The sequence below is a fragment of the Oryctolagus cuniculus genome, chromosome 4 (assembly GCF_051225735.1).
Source record: "Oryctolagus cuniculus isolate XC-2025 breed Fujian yellow rabbit chromosome 4, ASM5122573v1, whole genome shotgun sequence".
NCBI lineage: Eukaryota > Metazoa > Chordata > Mammalia > Lagomorpha > Leporidae > Oryctolagus > Oryctolagus cuniculus.
Genome location: NC_142870.1, coordinates 157,363,733 through 157,380,446, shown reverse-complemented (window position 1 = coordinate 157,380,446; position 16,714 = coordinate 157,363,733). Strand labels below are relative to the sequence as shown.

The 16,714-nt window shown below is 39.6% G+C and overlaps 1 protein-coding gene and 1 long non-coding RNA gene across 8 annotated transcripts in view; both read left to right on the top strand.

The window, feature by feature from the left end:
- Positions 1–16,714, top strand: part of ZNF385D (zinc finger protein 385D) — a 1,082,242-nt gene that overhangs the window by 866,694 nt on the left and 198,834 nt on the right. The window lies entirely within an intron of this gene.
- LOC149127190 (uncharacterized) lies at positions 3,969–5,255 on the top strand. The gene is made up of 3 exons (XR_016233323.1): positions 3,969–4,302; positions 4,415–4,517; positions 5,157–5,255. It is a non-coding gene; the product is annotated as an uncharacterized LOC149127190 (long non-coding RNA).

Here is a 16,714-nt window from a genome sequence, read left to right as displayed (position 1 = left end):
TTTACCACAGCTGGGAGCAACTCCAAGTTAACCCCTCCTGAAAATGTCTAATCACCATTTACATTTATGGAAGAAGGCATGATTCTTTTCTTTCTTTCTTTCTTTTTTTAACAGGCAGAGTGGACAGTGAGAGAGAGAGAGAGAAAGGTCTTCCTTTGCCGTTGGTTCACCCTCCAATGGCCGCCACAACCGGTGCGCTGCGCTGATCTGAAGGCAGGAGCCAGGTGCTTCTCCTGGTCTCCCATGGGGTGCAGGGCCCAAGCACTTGGGCCATCCTCCACTGCACTCCCTGGCCACATCAGAGAGCTGGCCTGGAAGAGGAGCAACCGGGACAGAATCCGGCGCCCCGACCGGGACTAGAACCCGGTGTGCCGGCGCCGCAAGGCGGAGGATTAGCCTTTTGAGCCATGGCGCCAGCCATGATTATTTTCATTTTAAGTATTTGATTATATCTCAAGATAGTGTGACTTATTGATAGGATATTTTAAAAGAATTTTTCTCCCTGCGTCAATGAAGTCTCACCAACTCAATCCATTCTTAGGAGTATGAATGAACATATTGGAAATTTAAACAAAGATAAAAGAAGGATGATAAATATTAATATTCAGGACTTTGACAGGCTGTGCTTTTATTTCACTGCTGGATTGGAACTATTTTCATTTGTAGATGGAATTTTGACTTTTCTACATGAAACCAAAAATGAAGCATCATCTAGCAAGTAAGACAAGAAAATTTACTGTGGAGATGATCAGGGTAGAAATAACAACAAAAACAATGGATATTTTTGAGCTTTTCCTAATGGGTCAGAAACTGTGGTAACTACTTTTCTTATTTTAATATAATCTACTTTATACAACATTTACAGGTAAATTATTTTATTTTTCATATTCTATAATACAGGAAGTAGAGGCACAATATGCAAGAAAATAACTTGTTTTACATTACACTGATGCAGAGTGTTGACCCAACTAACCTGAATTCAGAGCTTGCATTCTGAATAGCCAGCTGATAATTCTGCATTTTCAGTCATCTGACATTCCAGTAATCCTGATAATTTTAGAGTCAGTAAGACTTTATCCATTTTCTTAACAATATTCCTGAAAGACATACACGATTATAAAAAAATATTTCTGCATTATGATTACTTGATTACAAGTAACACGGTATTATCCAAACTGCTTATGAAAATTAAAGGAAGAGGTAATTTCCTGGAAGATTAAAGACATATCGTGGAATTCCAAGGCATGAATGACAATTAAGCCTCTTAGAAGACCAGAAACTACCACTCTCCTTCTCAGAACTGTTTGTCATCTCTACCCCTCTCTGCCGACGTACATTTGTTCTCCTCTGTCTCTGCATTTAGCTTACTTTGCTCCAATATGCACCATACCCTGTAGTCTAGACTGCTTCCCAAGGATGTGTTTACCTAACCACCAATAGGACATAAGCCAGTATCTCTGAGAGTCAATTCCAAATCCAAGCAAGAGAATGAGATTTTTAAGAACTATAGAACAGAATGGTTTTCCAAGAAGATGTGGAAACTGGAAAGAAATGATTGATAGAAAACATAATTTGGATTTATCAGTATAATTATAGCTGTATCCTGGGGATCGATGTGATAATAGTGTTATAGAGCACCATGGAAATGGAAATTATGTATCTTTTTAATGCAAGAAGGTCTAGTTTTAATTTGGCACATCTCCACTTACTAGCTATGCTAGCTTAACCTGATTTTACTGATTTCAGTATGCTTCAATTTTGCCACTATTAAACCATGATAATATTAAATGCTACCCACAATTATTGGAGGATGATATACAGCCCTTAATACAAAAGTGTCCCCAACTAAAGGATAAATAGATGTTGATCAGTCTTTATTATAGATTAAGTGAACTTATTCCATGTTAGTTTCCCTCTCTTTCTCTATGTTGTGTAAATATGTCTGTAAATATTTGTATGTATATGTCCATATATATAAACACATATTTGTGTGTGTGTGCTTGAGATGCCACTTACTATGCACACATCAATTCTAAGAGTAATTCTGGGGAAAACAAAGCTTGGAAGTTAATTTTGATAAATATTTAAAAAATTATCTGATCTGTAACTGCATCAGAAAGGGGAATTGTTTCAATTAGAAGACTGCTGGTGCATGGTTGATTACAGTATGTGAGAGAGAAAAAGAACAAGATATCTCTCTACCCGAAAACAAAAAGCAGATGTTAGAACTCCATCCATTTACAGCAGAATTGATCACAAGAAAATAGTTTTGACCCTTAAGTAACATCTCTTTTGGAAAGCCAGCAGCTTTCTGCCTCTGACATGGAGGTTAAATCCTAATTATCTCCACAGAGAGATGGTAGGGCCATTCTGACAATGAGGTGGAAAGGTCTGACAGTGGAATTTATTTAATAGGAGCCACAGTCACTATCCTGTAGGTGCTTCCTATAATCAAAACCTTTTGTTTTCCAGCTCAGGTCCCCTTGTGAGGGAGACTGCATGATGGAGCCCAGAGCGTCTGTTCTGAGAGTCAGAGGCCTGGCCCCTCTTCTCTCCGGCCTTCTAAGTTTTGCAATCTGGGAGCCAATTTACTATGCCAGACTTCCGTTTCTTCATCTATTTCAAATTTAGCCAAAGGTCACCTATGGATCTAAAATGTGTTAATGGTGTTCCATTTTTGGACTTAAAATGTATGATATTTCCTATACACTCTGAATCAGAGGACGGATAGAAAAAAAATCTACTCAGGGTTTAGTAGAAAAGAGTTAATAAATGAACTGTACTCAGAGAGGTGGGGAGGGCTAAAGGAACCAGTGGGTTGGGTAGAGGTACACAGATGTGGCATCATTATCACCTGTGGGCCTGAAAGGCAAAGGAATGTGTCCAGGAGAAGCTGCATGGCTTGAGCTATGGTCTTAAAAACAGGCAACTGGTCAGAGATGATGTACTCTAACCTCTGTCACCTCCATCCTTGAGTTGTGTCTGTGCCCTCATTGACCAAACTCAGCCGGAGGTCAGGTAGAGAGGATGCAGGATATGGGGTCTATAAAATGAGCCCCCAGGGGACAGAAGAGGCAAAAGTCTGGGAGTAGGTGGAAGTCACAAAAAAAGACTACCAGCCCTGTCTGCATTGTGTAGTTTTCCTGCATGTGGTAAACATGAAACATTTTACATTTGATGAATCAAATGTTCCGTACTTTTGTGTAAAGGAGGACTATTCATGAAATGTTTCCTGTTTGGATGTTTTGGTGAATCATTGAAAATCAGATTAAGAACCCTTCAATTTCTTCTTCCATAGTCTTGTAATTAATGATAATAGTTAACTCATTAGATGGTAGTGATGATTCCATGACAATAACATGGTTACTATTGTTATCTCTGTTTTACAGCTGAAGAAACTGAGGTGTGGAGAGGTTATAAATGCCATAAGAATATGTCAGATAAAAATACTAGAAGACTCCCGAGGAGGGGAAGACCCCTTTTATTTCACCTGATTAGGAAAGGCTTCCTTGACCAGCGGTTGCCCACTTCCTTCCTGCCCTACCCTCTGTTTGCTTGGCCTCTCACCTGTGATAGGCACCACGGCTCATACTTGTGGCCAGACATTCAGAACTTTCAGTGATGTGCACCTTTGTGTTACTCTGTTCACCCTCTTGTCTGCCCTCTGCCCTCTCCCCAGGCTTCTGAGTATTACTGGACAGGGTCACCAAACATTGTGTTTAGAGCACTACACACCCCTTGTTTCCGTGTCAGAGCCCTCGGCTCTGATATCCTAGTGTTTTTCCTTCCTAATCCCCTGCATAGTCCTAGGAATTAAATTTCCTTAATTCCCCATCTCCCCTTTGTGATGATCTTCTCACTTCCAACTTTACTTGTAGACTCCACACTCTGATGGAAGGGGCATGACTTTTGCCACTTCTACTAACTGTTGAGACCACTTTTAATTTCCATTGAAGACCTCAGTTCTTCAATTGAGAATCTCTCAGTGACTTCACCTATTTTCTCAGGCCTCTCAGTTTGATCAGAGCAATGCTCAGTACTGCTATCTTCATTTGTGTCTTTGAATGCATTTGAATACCATAGTACAGACCAGGGTGTGCCCTTAATCAGCCCCCATTGTCATTCCATCCAGCCTCCTAAACTGGCTCTTTGTCCACAAACAGCTCATTATCTTTCCTACTGAAATAATCAGCCAAATAAATAAACATTAAGCTTTCTTCTACTTTAAAAGAAATTTCCCAAAGCTGTTCTCATTTCCATTCTTCCCTTCCCTTCCTATATTTCTTTGGAGAGTTTCCTATGGTAAGTGACCTGGTTTCCTTACCACCTACTCACTGCTCAGACTCTTTCAACCTACTTTTTTTCTACCTTATTCTACTAATTACTTTGTCTAAGTTTATCCATTAATTACCAGAATCACCTTGAATTTCACATTGGGAAGCAGCCTTTCCTTCTTCAAAGAACTTATGTCTGTGGGTTCTTGAGCACAGAATACTTGAACTTTTCTGTCTTCGTTGGTGAGTATGTGTCTTCCATTCCCAATACTATGTATCCCCCTTAGTATAGTACTGCAAGGCTAATCTTTCTAAGCAATATAGGTTCCTAAATTTTTGTCATATCAATTTCTAGCTCAGAAAATAGAAAGAAAAATTCTGCAAAAAACCCTTTTATTATTTTGTTAATATAAAGTGAGTCTAACTCTTCACTTGGCAATCAATTTCATTTATCATTTAACTTTGGACCACTTTCTATGCATCTTCTCCATTTCTATATGTGTCTATACAGGTAGTAGACACTCACTGTTATAAACATAGATCTTCATTTTTTAAACCTCTCCCTATAGTGTTATTCCCTAAACTGACAAAAATGTCATTAGACTATGCCTATAGTATCAAAGACCCAAATCTCAGTGCCTTTCTTTGCATATGGAAAATTTACTCTTCACTGTTACAGATTCATGTAATGCATGAAGACAGCAATTTTCTTTGAAGTCCCTCAGAGATCTGCCCTGCTTCAGTCTTGTTTCAGCAACTGAACACAAGTTCTGTGACAGTCAAATTATGTAACAGCTTTTTCCTGCCTCAGCTTGCAGTTGAGTTACTTTTGCTCCTACTTCATTGATCAGAACTAATCATTTGGCCATACCTCACCACCAGGTTTTGGGAAGTGCAGTCCACTGTATGCTGAGATTCCTTCCACCATCTCTGCATACTGAAACACAACCCACTCTTCTTCCTCCCCATCCCATCAACTAGGTAAATATCCATTGATGTTAAAAAATTTTTTTATTTTACTTCTTAAGATTTGTTTATTTATAAGATAGAGTGACAAAGAGATGGAGAAACAGAGAAGCAGTGAGACAGAGAAGCAGAAAGAGAGAGAGAGAGAGACCTTTCATCTGTTGATTCAATCCCCAAAGGGCCTCAGTGGCTGGCTGGGCCATGACCAAGCCAGAGGCAGCTACTCTTTCTTGGGTATTAGAGACCCGAGTACTTGCGCCATCTTCCACTGATTCCACTGCTTTCTTTTTTCTTTCTTTCTTTCTTTCTTTTCTTTTCTTTTTTTTTTTTTTTTTTTTTTTTGACAGGCAGAGTGGACAGTGAGAGAGAGAGAGACAGAGAGAAAAGTCTTCCTTTTGCCGTTGGTTCACCCTCCAATGGCCGCCACGGTTGGCATGCTGCAGCCGGCACACCGCGCTGATCCGATGGCAGGAGCCAGGTGCTTCTCCTGCTCTCCCATGGGGTGCAGGGCCCAAGTACTTGGGCCATCCTCCACTGCACTCCCTGGCCACAGCAGAGAGCTGGCCTGGAAGAGGGGCACACTAACAGGAATCTAGATGGGAAGCAGAGCAGCTGCTACTCAAACTGGTGCTCTGAAAGGACTGGATGACAGAGTAGCAAGTGGTAGCTTAATCCACTGTGCCCCAATGCTGGCCTCAAACGTCTGATATTTCAGTAAATAAGCAAATATGAGTATATAGCTGTGTGTAGTTTAAAAATCCAAATATTGGCCAGCGCCGCGGCTCACTAGGCTAATCCTCTGCCTGCGGCACCGGCACCCCGAGTTCTAGTCCCGGTCGGGGCGCCGGATTCTGTCCCGGTTGCCCCTCTTCCAGTCCAGCTCTCTGCTGTGGCCCGGGAAGGCAGTGGAAGATGGCCCAAGTGCTTGGGCCCTGCACCCCATGGGAGACCAGGAGGAAGCACCTGGCTCCTGGCTTCGGATCTGCATCAATGACTCCATTTGCTTAAAATTATATATAAATATTTATAAACACTTTTACATACATTAAACTTATAAAGTATGTTTGAGAAAGCACAGGTATAGACCAATTATCTCTAGGGAGTAGGAATATGGGTAGAAATGATTTATTTTCCAATTTTTATTTGTAAATATTTGGATTTATATTTTGACAGGCAGAGTTAGACAGTGAGAGACAGAGGGAAAGGTCTTCCTTCTGTTGGTTCACCCCCCAAATAGCCACTGCAGCAGGTGCACTGCGCAGATCCGAAGCCAGGAGCCAGGTGCTTCCTCCTGGTCTCCCATGGGGTGCAGGCGCCCAAGCACTTGGGCCATCTTCCACTGCCTTCCTGGGACACAGCAGAGAGCTGGACTGGAAGAGGAGCAACTGGGACAGAATCCAGCGCCCCGACCGGGACTAGAACCCTGGGTGCCAGTGCCATAGGCAGAGGATTAGCCAAGTGAGCTGCAGCACTGGCCAATATTTGGATTTTTAAAGTATTTTGCTCTTTGTTTTCACTTATATTTAAATTTTTCCCATCTTAGCTTCTAGAAAATTAGCTCATCACCTCCACAATTAAAACATTGTCTATATAAATGTAACATAATTTATATACCCAGTGTCCCTTAGATGGATATTTATTTTATCAAATTTGGACACTTAAAGAAACTACAGCAATCATCATTAACATACATAAAAATAGGAGGGCCAGTGCTGTGGCTCATTTGGCTAATCTTCTGCCTGTGGCGCCGGCATCCCATATGGGCACTGGGTTCTAGTCCCAGTTGCTCCTCTTCCAGTCCAGCCCTCTGTTGTGGCCTGGGAGGGCAGTGGAAGATGGCCCAAGTGCATGGGTGCCTGCACCCCCATGGGAGACCAGAAGGAAGCATCTGCCGTAGTGGCCATTTGGGGAGTGAACCAACGGAAGGAAGACTTCTGTGTCTTTCTCTCACTGTCTATAACTACCTGTCAAATAAATACATATATATACACATAAGGATAGGAGAACTTCTTTATGATGTTACTGGAAGTAGAATTACTTTGTCAGAAGGAACAAGTACATTTTCCTATGAATTTATTATTAAAATATTTTGTATTTAGGTCATTTTTTTTAAATGACCTAAATGAAAGATCCCTGTGAGTGAGATCCCAGTGGAAAGAACAGGTCATCAAAGAAGGAGGTACCTTTCTGTCAAGGGAGGAGAGAACTTCCAAGTTGACTATGACCTTGTCTAAATAAGATTGGAGTTGGCTAATTCAAAAGGCTTCCATAGCCTTGGCAACTCATGACAAGAGCCTTGGGTGATTACTGACGCCATAAACAAGAGTGTCAATTGTTAAATCAACAACAGGAGTCACTGTGCAGTTACTCCCCATGTAGGATCTCTGTCCTTAACGTGTTGTACTATGTGAATTAATGGTATAACTTGTACTCAAACAGTACTTTATACTTTGTGTCTCTGAGTGGGGGTGAACTGTTGAAATCTTTACTTAGTATACACTAAATTGATCTGTATATAAAAACAATTGAAAATGAATCTTGATGTGAATGGGATGAGAGAGGGAGAGGGAATGGGAGATAGGAGGGTTGCAAGTAGGAGGGAGGTTATGGGAGGAAAAAGCCACTGTAATCCAAAAGCTGTACTTGGGAAATTTATATTTATTAAATAAAAGTTAAAAAATATTTTGTATATATGGAAGGAGGACATTTTACTATGAATTTATTATTCATAGGAAGGACATTTTCCTATGAATTTATTATTGAAATTTTTTGTATTTATGGAAGGGGAATAAATTTTATGTATTTCGTATATACAATTTTAAGAGCATAATGATACTTCCTGCCCTACCCTCCCTCCCTCGCTCCCACACTCCCTCCTTCTTCCATTCCTATTTTTTATTTTAATTTTTACAGTAACATACTTACAATTTACTTTAATCACAAGCTTAACCCTCCACTACATAAAGAATTCAACAGGCAGTAAATAGGGGCCGGTATTGTGGCTGAGCAGGTAAGGCTACCGCTTGCACTGCTGGCATCCCATTCAAGACTCAGCTGCTCCACTTCTTATCCAGCTCCTGCTAATGTGCTTGGGAAAGCGTCAGAGGATGCCCCAGATCCTTGGGCCCCTGTGTCCATGTGGGAGACCCAGAAGATGCTACAGAAGATAGATGCTCCTGGCTTCCATCTGGCTCAGCCTTAGCTGTTGTGGCCATTTGAGGAGTGAACCAGCAGATGGAAGATTTTTCTCTCTCTGCTTCTCCCTCTCTAAATCTACCTTTTAAATTAAAAGTAAGAAGTATTTGGTAAAAGAATTTAAAAACAATAAGTAGAAAAACCACTGTTCCTCAAGAGTATAGACAGGGCTATAAACAATAATCAAATCTCAAAATGTCAGTTTCACTAAAATGCATTACTTTTTTTTTGTACTCTGGAAATTAGTCACCACAAACCAAGGAAAACATTATATTTGTTTTTTCAGGAATGGCTTATTTCACTAAAATTTAACAATTTTAACACTTTGCCACATGTACTTCATATGTATATATTATATACATATACATATGTACTATTTTTCTTGAAAATAGGGATATTAATATTTCAAAAAGAGGGAACAAGTCTTTTTAATCTGGAGAAACATTGCTATATCCCTTCCCTCCAAAGCCAAACACTAATTTGCATTCCTAGCATCAGTGTGTAAGGGTAGGTGTTTCAGAAAACCCATTTTTTATTTATCCTCTTATCTCTTACAGTGCTAGGTAATGGGAAGTTCTCCAGTATTTTGATTTGATGTCATTTTATTTTAGTAGTTGTATGTGATGGATTTAAACTGCACTGGAATGATGGTACGTTTGGGGTTAAGACAGTGGCAGGGGATTGCTGACAGTAATGGAGGCATCGGAGACAGAAGTGAGAGTGTGCTAGATGTGTCTGAACAATAAGCACATCTTTTCCCCATCTTCAGAAGAGCAGTGCGGGAGACATTTGTAAAAGTAGCTTAGAATCATAAGTAACTGGTCCTTCAATGTGGGCTAATGAATTCTGTTTTAAACTTTAGAATAAGTAATAAGCAAGAGAGCAGACCTGCGATCTACTTCTTACTTTGTTACTAGCAGACCCAAAGCTAGTATTTGAATCTCCACTGAATTTGCTGGTCTGCAAAGTGAAGAATCCCACTGATTCTGTCAGTATTCACACACCTGAGAAAATGTGTAAAATAATCCATTCATAGTTTAGGGTGCAACAATGAGTGAGATTGCCTAGTTCTTAATCCTTTCTGAACACAAAGTACATGGAGAATACACCAAATGAAGAAATGCCAACATTGTGGTAAGTGCTCCTGTTGGACCCTTGTAAGGAAGGCTGGGTCCTGTGAGTTGCAGCACCTCACCACCGTTGTAAGAACAGATCTGTGCTAGCCTCCAGGTACAAGGACTGCAGCAGTCATCACGGAGTCTACAGGTGTCTAAAGGGTCACCAATGAAATGCAGTGATCTGGCAGGTTGGAGCAGGGCATCTTCTAGTGCTGGTAATGGAGAGACGTGTGTGATCATTTGTTTTATAACACAATGATAATGTTTCAAAAATAATTAGTCTCAAACTTTACTTTCCTTAACTGAGTTTCCATTTATGCAACCTCATAAAATAGAAGCAGTAGCTCTTATCTAGGCCAGTTACTTTTCTAACTCCCCAGCTCTTCATCCCCAAGGGTTTTCTCCACCTTCGAAGAGAAGCCTAAGATCCTGTGTGTTACTTTATACTCTTAAGGTTGCCTTGTAACACTTCTGTTACTCAATTGGAAGTGTTCGTGCTAATGAATTTGCACAAATGGCCTCATTAGCTGAAATTTTTATCTTTCTTATGGATTTTAATGTTTTATTTCATTCGTGTAAATGAGTCAGCAGGAAGAATCAGATCTATCTTGACTTACAGTTTATGTTCTGCTTTATAAGGGAAAAGTTTTTTGGATTCACCCTAAGGAACAGATTGCAAACTGTACTTTTTTTTTTTTAATTTTTTTGACAGGCAGAGTTAGACAGTGAGAGAGAGAGAAAGAGAGAGTTATAGACAGTGAGAGAGAGACAGAGAGAAAGGTCTTCCTTCCCTTGGTTCACCCCCCAAATAGGCACTATGGCTGGCGTACTACGCCAATCTGAAGCCAGGAGCCAGGGGCTTCCTCCTGGTCTCCCATTCGGGTGCAGGGCCCAAGCACTTGGACCGTCCTCCACTGCACTCCAGGGCCACAGCAGGGAGCTGGACTGGAAGAGGAGCAATCGGAACAGAATCTGGCGCCCCAACCGGGACTAGAACCTGGTGTGCCGGCGCCACAAGGCGGAGGATTAGCCTAGTGAGCCGTGGCACTGGCCAACAACTTTTTATGTAAATGTTCTCAGAATTTTTTTTTAGGATTTCTATTAATTAGATCTGTATTCTCTAGGATTAATCTTTAATTTTCCTATCTTTTCATCTATTTTTTCATACCTACAGATTTGAAAGTGAAACAACAGTACACATAGAACAACAGAGTTAAATGGCAGTAGTAAGATCTGAGCTTAATAATTACCTCAGTTGTGCATGAATTAAATTATGCGATTACAAGACATGGAATGACTGAATGGCCAAAAAAATAACACCCAGCTATATGTACCTTCCAAGAAACTCTCTTCACCTCTAAGTGCATCCACAGGCTGATAGTGAGGGGATAGAGTGAGATATTTCATGCAAATGAAATCCAAAACAAATCAAAGAAAAGCAAGAGTAGTCATACTTACTTCAGATACAGTCAAATTTATATCCAAAGCATTAAAAAGAGAAAACAGAAAAGAATTGTATAATGATAGAGGGGTCAATTTAACAAGAGGAAATAACATTTGTATATATGTATGCATCCAATATCACAGCACCTAAATATATAAAACAAATAACAATGGACATAAAGGGATAGATGTCAATACAATATTAGCCACACTTTCAGCAATGCCTCGATCATCCAGACAGAAAATCACAAACGAAGAGGTGGAGTTAAATTGCACTCTGAACAAATTGGACCCCTGCAGACATCTAGGATATGATATCCAACATGTGCAAAATACACATTTTCTCAATAGCACATGGACCATTTTTCCAGGATAGATCATATGGTATATCACAAAACAAACAAGTCTCAGTAAATTTTAACAATCTGGAATCATGTTGAATAGCTTTTCTGGACATAATGATATAAAACCAGAAATCAATAACAAGAAAAACTTTAGAAACTGCAAATACACTGGAATTAAATAAGTTATATCAGAACAACCAGTGGAACAAGGAAGAAATTTAAAAAGAAGCTTGGGGCCAACGCCGTGGCTTACTTGGTTAATCCTCCGCCTGCGGCGCCAGCATCCCATACGGGCACCAGTTCTGTCCGGGTTGCTCATCTTCCAGTCCAGCTCTCTGCTGTGGCCCAGGAAGGCAGTGGAGGATGGCCCAAGTGCTTAGGCCCCTGCACCTGTGTGGGACACCAGGGGGAAACATCTGGCTCCTGGCTTCAGATCGGCACAGCTCTGGCCATAGCAGCCATTTGGGGGCTAAATCAGCAGAAGGAAGACCTTTCCCTCTGTCTCTCTCTCTCACTGTCTAACTCTGCTGTCAAATAAAAAAAAAAAAAAAAAAGAAGCTTAAAAATTTTTTGAAACAAAAGAAGAGGGAAACCAAAACCTATGTGATATAGCAAAAGCAACAACTAAGAAGAAAATTTATGACAATCAAAGCCTACATCAAAAAAGCAGAATGATCTAAAATAAACTGCCTGTTGCTGTGTCTCAGGTACACAGAAAAATAAGAGTAAATCATAATTGATAGAAGGAAAGAAATAACAAAAATTAGAGTAGAAATAAATGAAACAGACACTAAAACTATAACACAAAGTCAACAAAAAGATGAGATGGTTCTTCAAAAAGAAATAAAATTGACAAACCTTTAGCAAAACTCATGAAGGAAAAAAGAAGACTGAGAAATAAAATCATGCAGAAAAAGAAAGTACAATTGAAGTAACCAAAATACAAAAGATCATGAGAGATTGTAATGAACTATGCACCAGCAGATACAGTAAACTAGAAGAAATTGACACATCCTGCACACATGCTACCTACCAAAATTAAATCATAAAGAAATAGAATACTTGGGGCTGACGCTGTGGCGTGGGGTGGTAAAGCTGCTGGCTGCAGTGCCGGCATCTCATATGGGTGCCTGTTCGAGTTCTGGCTGCTCCACTTCTGATCCAGCTCCCTGCTATGGCTTGGGAAAGTAATGAAGATGGCCCAAGTCCTTGGGCCCCTGTACCCACATGGGAGACCAGGAAGCTGCTGTTGGCTCCTTGCTTCGGATCAGCTCAGCTCTGGCTTTTGCGGCACACTGGGGAGTGAACCAGCGGATGGAAGACCTCTTTCTTTAGCTCTCTTTATTTCTCTCTTTCTCTCTCTCTCTTTGTGTAACTCTGACTTTCAAATAAATAAATAAATCTTTTAAAAAAAATAGAATACTTGAGCAGACCAATAATGAGTGATGAGATTAAATCAATAATAAAAGTCTCCCACCTAAAAGACTCAGAATTGACACTGCCAAATTCTATCAAACATTTAAAGAACTAATATTAATTTTTCTTATTTATTCCAAAAAAATAGAAGGAAATTTCTCCAAACTCACTTTTCCAGGTTAGCATTACTCTGATATCAAAACACAACACACATATAACAATAAAAGAAAGCCAATATCCAATAAAACTCAACAAAATCATAGCAAACTGGTTTAGTGACGCATTAAAAGATTATTCACCATGATAAAGCAGGATTCGCTTTAGGGCTGCAAGGATGGTTCAACATTGCACAAATCAGTAAATGTGATACACTGCATCAATAGAATGAAGAAAAAACATATAACCATCTAAATAGATGCAGAAAGGGCATTTGATAAGATTCAACATCCCTTCCTGATAAACTTAACAAATCAGTTACAGAAGTAACAAAACTCAACGTAGTAAAAACCATAAATAACAGGCCAGCAGCTAGCGTCATAATGAATGAGGAAAAATAGAGGCTTTTTCTCTAAGATACAGAGCAAGAATGATGCCCACTTCCACCATTTTCATTCATAGTATTCATAGTATGGCAATCGTAGCTACAGCAATTAAGCAAGAGAAGGAAACAAAGGGAATTCAAGTTGGAAAGGAGAAATCCGAATTGTCACTGTTTGTATACGATGTGACCTTATAGATAGTTATAAAAGTAAAAGAGCTTCTTGTTGGGAATTTTAAAATGCTCAGACTACTATTTTCTTCCAACTAAAGTGATTTCTGGTCAGGCTTATTTATCCTATTTACCTTTGGACTTGAAGAAAATAACTTCTCCGGCCGGCGCTGTGGCGTAGCGGGTTAATGCCCTGGCCTGAAGTGCCAGCATCCCATATGGGCACTGGTTCTAGTCCTGGCTGCTCCACTTCCAATCCAGCTCTCTGCTGTGGCCTGAGAAAGCAATAGAAGATGGCCCAAGTCCTTGGCCCCCTGCAACTGTGTGGGAGACCTGGAAGAAGCTCCTGGCTCCTGGCTTTGGCTCGGCACAGCTCAGGCCATTGCGGCCATCTGGGGAATGAACCATCGGATGGAAGACCTCTCTCTGTCTCTCTCTCTCTCTGCCTCTGTCTCTCCTCTCTCTGTGTAACTGAATTTTAAATAAATCTTTTAAAAAAAGAAAATAACTTCTCTCAGGATCATTTTCCTCATCTATAAAACAGAAATAACACCTAACTTCAAGTTTGTACAATGGATTGGCATTGTAGTTAGCAAAGGGGTTATTAGCACATGGGTTGTTAGCAAAAGGATTAGCCTCAAGAAATAGTAGCTTTTCTAGTTTATTTGGATAAGATGTCTTCTATGCAAACCTTAGGGGAAAATGTTTAGGCAACTTAGGAAAAATTCTACTTTTAAAAATGTAAAATGCAGTGGACTGGTGTTATAGCATAGCTCATGAAGCTGCCACTTGGATTGTCAACGTTTCCTTACAGAATTTCAGTTCGAATCCCAGCTGCTCTTATTCTGATCCAGCTTCCTGCTATTGTGCCCAGGAAAGCAGTAGATAATGGCTTGAGTACTGGGGACCTGCCAGGCACATGGGAGACACAGATGGAGTTCCCTACCATTACAGCTGTTTGGATAATTAACTAGTGACAGAAGACTTCTCTCTCTTTATATCTTTCCTTATCTCTCTGTCACTCACTTTCAAAGAGTAAATAAATAAATCTTTTAAAGTGTAAAATGCAAATGTATGGTGTTTTTATTTCCTGATGCCACACAACGCATGAATTCAATAGTAGATGTTCAGCGTTTGGTATTTGCCAAGCACTGTGCCTTATCCTTCAAAGGATCTTCTCAGAATCCCTTCTCAACTCTGTCATCCTCACATATACTTCAACTAAACTGATGAAATGGCTTGTTTACTGTTTGCTTGTGAGTAAGCTGGATTCTAGTCTGTAAACAATAAAGTCTGCAACAGCAACTAATTTTATGTCTCAATGACTTCCCATTGGAGAGTTTATATGTGACCTTGGATTTCCATTAAAAAATAGCTCAGTTGGAAGTCAATATTGTTTCAGTGGAATTCAGTCATTTTATAAATACAGCACTGGAAGCAGTTTTAACTATGATGATAGACTTACCAACATTTTGTTATTTTTTTTTCTGTTTTTTGGTGAACATAGTAAACTCTGAGTCATTAAAGAAACTGAGAAATTGAATGTAATTTTGAAATTGAATAGATGTTTGTTTGCTTGAGAGGCAATGAGAAACTCTGTGATGACCCTGGTTTTTTGTACTAGAAATTAGTGTTCACTTTTCAAGTACCCAAATATTTGTTACCTGAGTCATAGAACCCAATTGTTGCGTTACAATAAGTTCCTGCTGTACTTGAGATTGTTTTTTCTTTCAGGTACCAACTAAATTGAAATTATTTGAAAATAGTCTCTTTTCTGTCAGGCAAAAATCCCATTTTATTCAACTTTAGTACAGACATTGCTTCACTGTCATTAAATCCAATCATAGTGTTTGGTCTGGTGATATTGTTACTCACTTACAAATATTCTAGTCATGATTATATTATGTAGTGCTTGCCATCTCCTTCTAAATTTCCATCCTAATGACCCAGCTTAAAACTGCTTCTCTGTTTTCAAAAATTATTATTGTGTGTTAGGCTAAATCTATGTGTATGTAGTTCTGTACTGCTGTCTAGCCTTACTGATTTGACACACTATTTTTAGATCTATAACTCTTTGAAAAGAATTTAGAAATGATAAGTGTATATGTATAATTTTATCTGTATGTACTAATCTATATACATTCTTAATATCTATATTCAGTTTGAAAAAGAAAATGAATATTTGTTTGTAGGACTACTTTCTCTAAGATTCTCATGGTTATATTCTATCATCAATGATTCGGCACATTAGGAATCTTGACCAAATGTGTTTGCTAATAAATATTCTATAAAGTAGTAGATTTTCTTTAAGGTGAAATATCTTGATACTTCCGTTTAATCCTTCTTTGTGGTCTCAGTCCTCATTCCAGCTCATCTTTCACTTTTTTACTCATTAAGTGTTGCCTGGGTCATTGTCCTAATAGACCTCTAGGTCCTCTCTATGCCTCTCTCTTCAACCATTCTCTATGAGAATATTGGATTGAATCTCCTAAAGCTGGAGGATGCCATTTCTCACCCTTTCAACACAGCGTTCAAGATCTTTGGTGAATCAGTCTGAGAGCAATCTTCATAGGTTTCACACCTACTCATATCCAGTCCTTCAGATAAATCACAAAATCCACCGTTGACTGCAAATCCCTTTCTACCATTGAGCCTTTGCCATTCCATTCATTTTCCTGTGTAGTTGCCTTATCTGATGTACCTCCCATCTCTCCTTTCATTTGTCATGCTCCTCCTTCAGCCCTCAATTCTGAGCTTAAAAATCTGTTTTCTATTGAAGTTTCCCTTCTTTACTCCAGTCAGAAATCTCTCACAATCTCTTTCTCCCCTCTTAACTCCTTCACCATTTGCTTGTATGTTATTTCATATTCTCTGGGTGTTCCGATTATAAATTTTGTTGGGATAGAGGTAATATTTGTCTCATTTTTCTTCGAATTTTTTTGATTTCTGTTTTTTTATATTCATTGATTTATTTGAAATTCTAGAGAGAGGAAGAGACAGACACAGAAAGAGAGATCTTCCATCTGCTGATTCACTCCCCAAATGACCACAAAGGCTGGAGATGGGTCAGGCCACCACTGGAAGTCAAGAGCTTCTTCCAGATCACTCACGTGGGTGCAGGGGCCCAAGCCCCTGGGACATCAACCACTGCTTTCCTAGGTGCATTAGCAGGGAGCTGGATCAGATGTAGAGCAGCTGGGTCTCAAACTAATGCCCATATGGGACGTTGGCATCAAAGGCAGCAGCTTT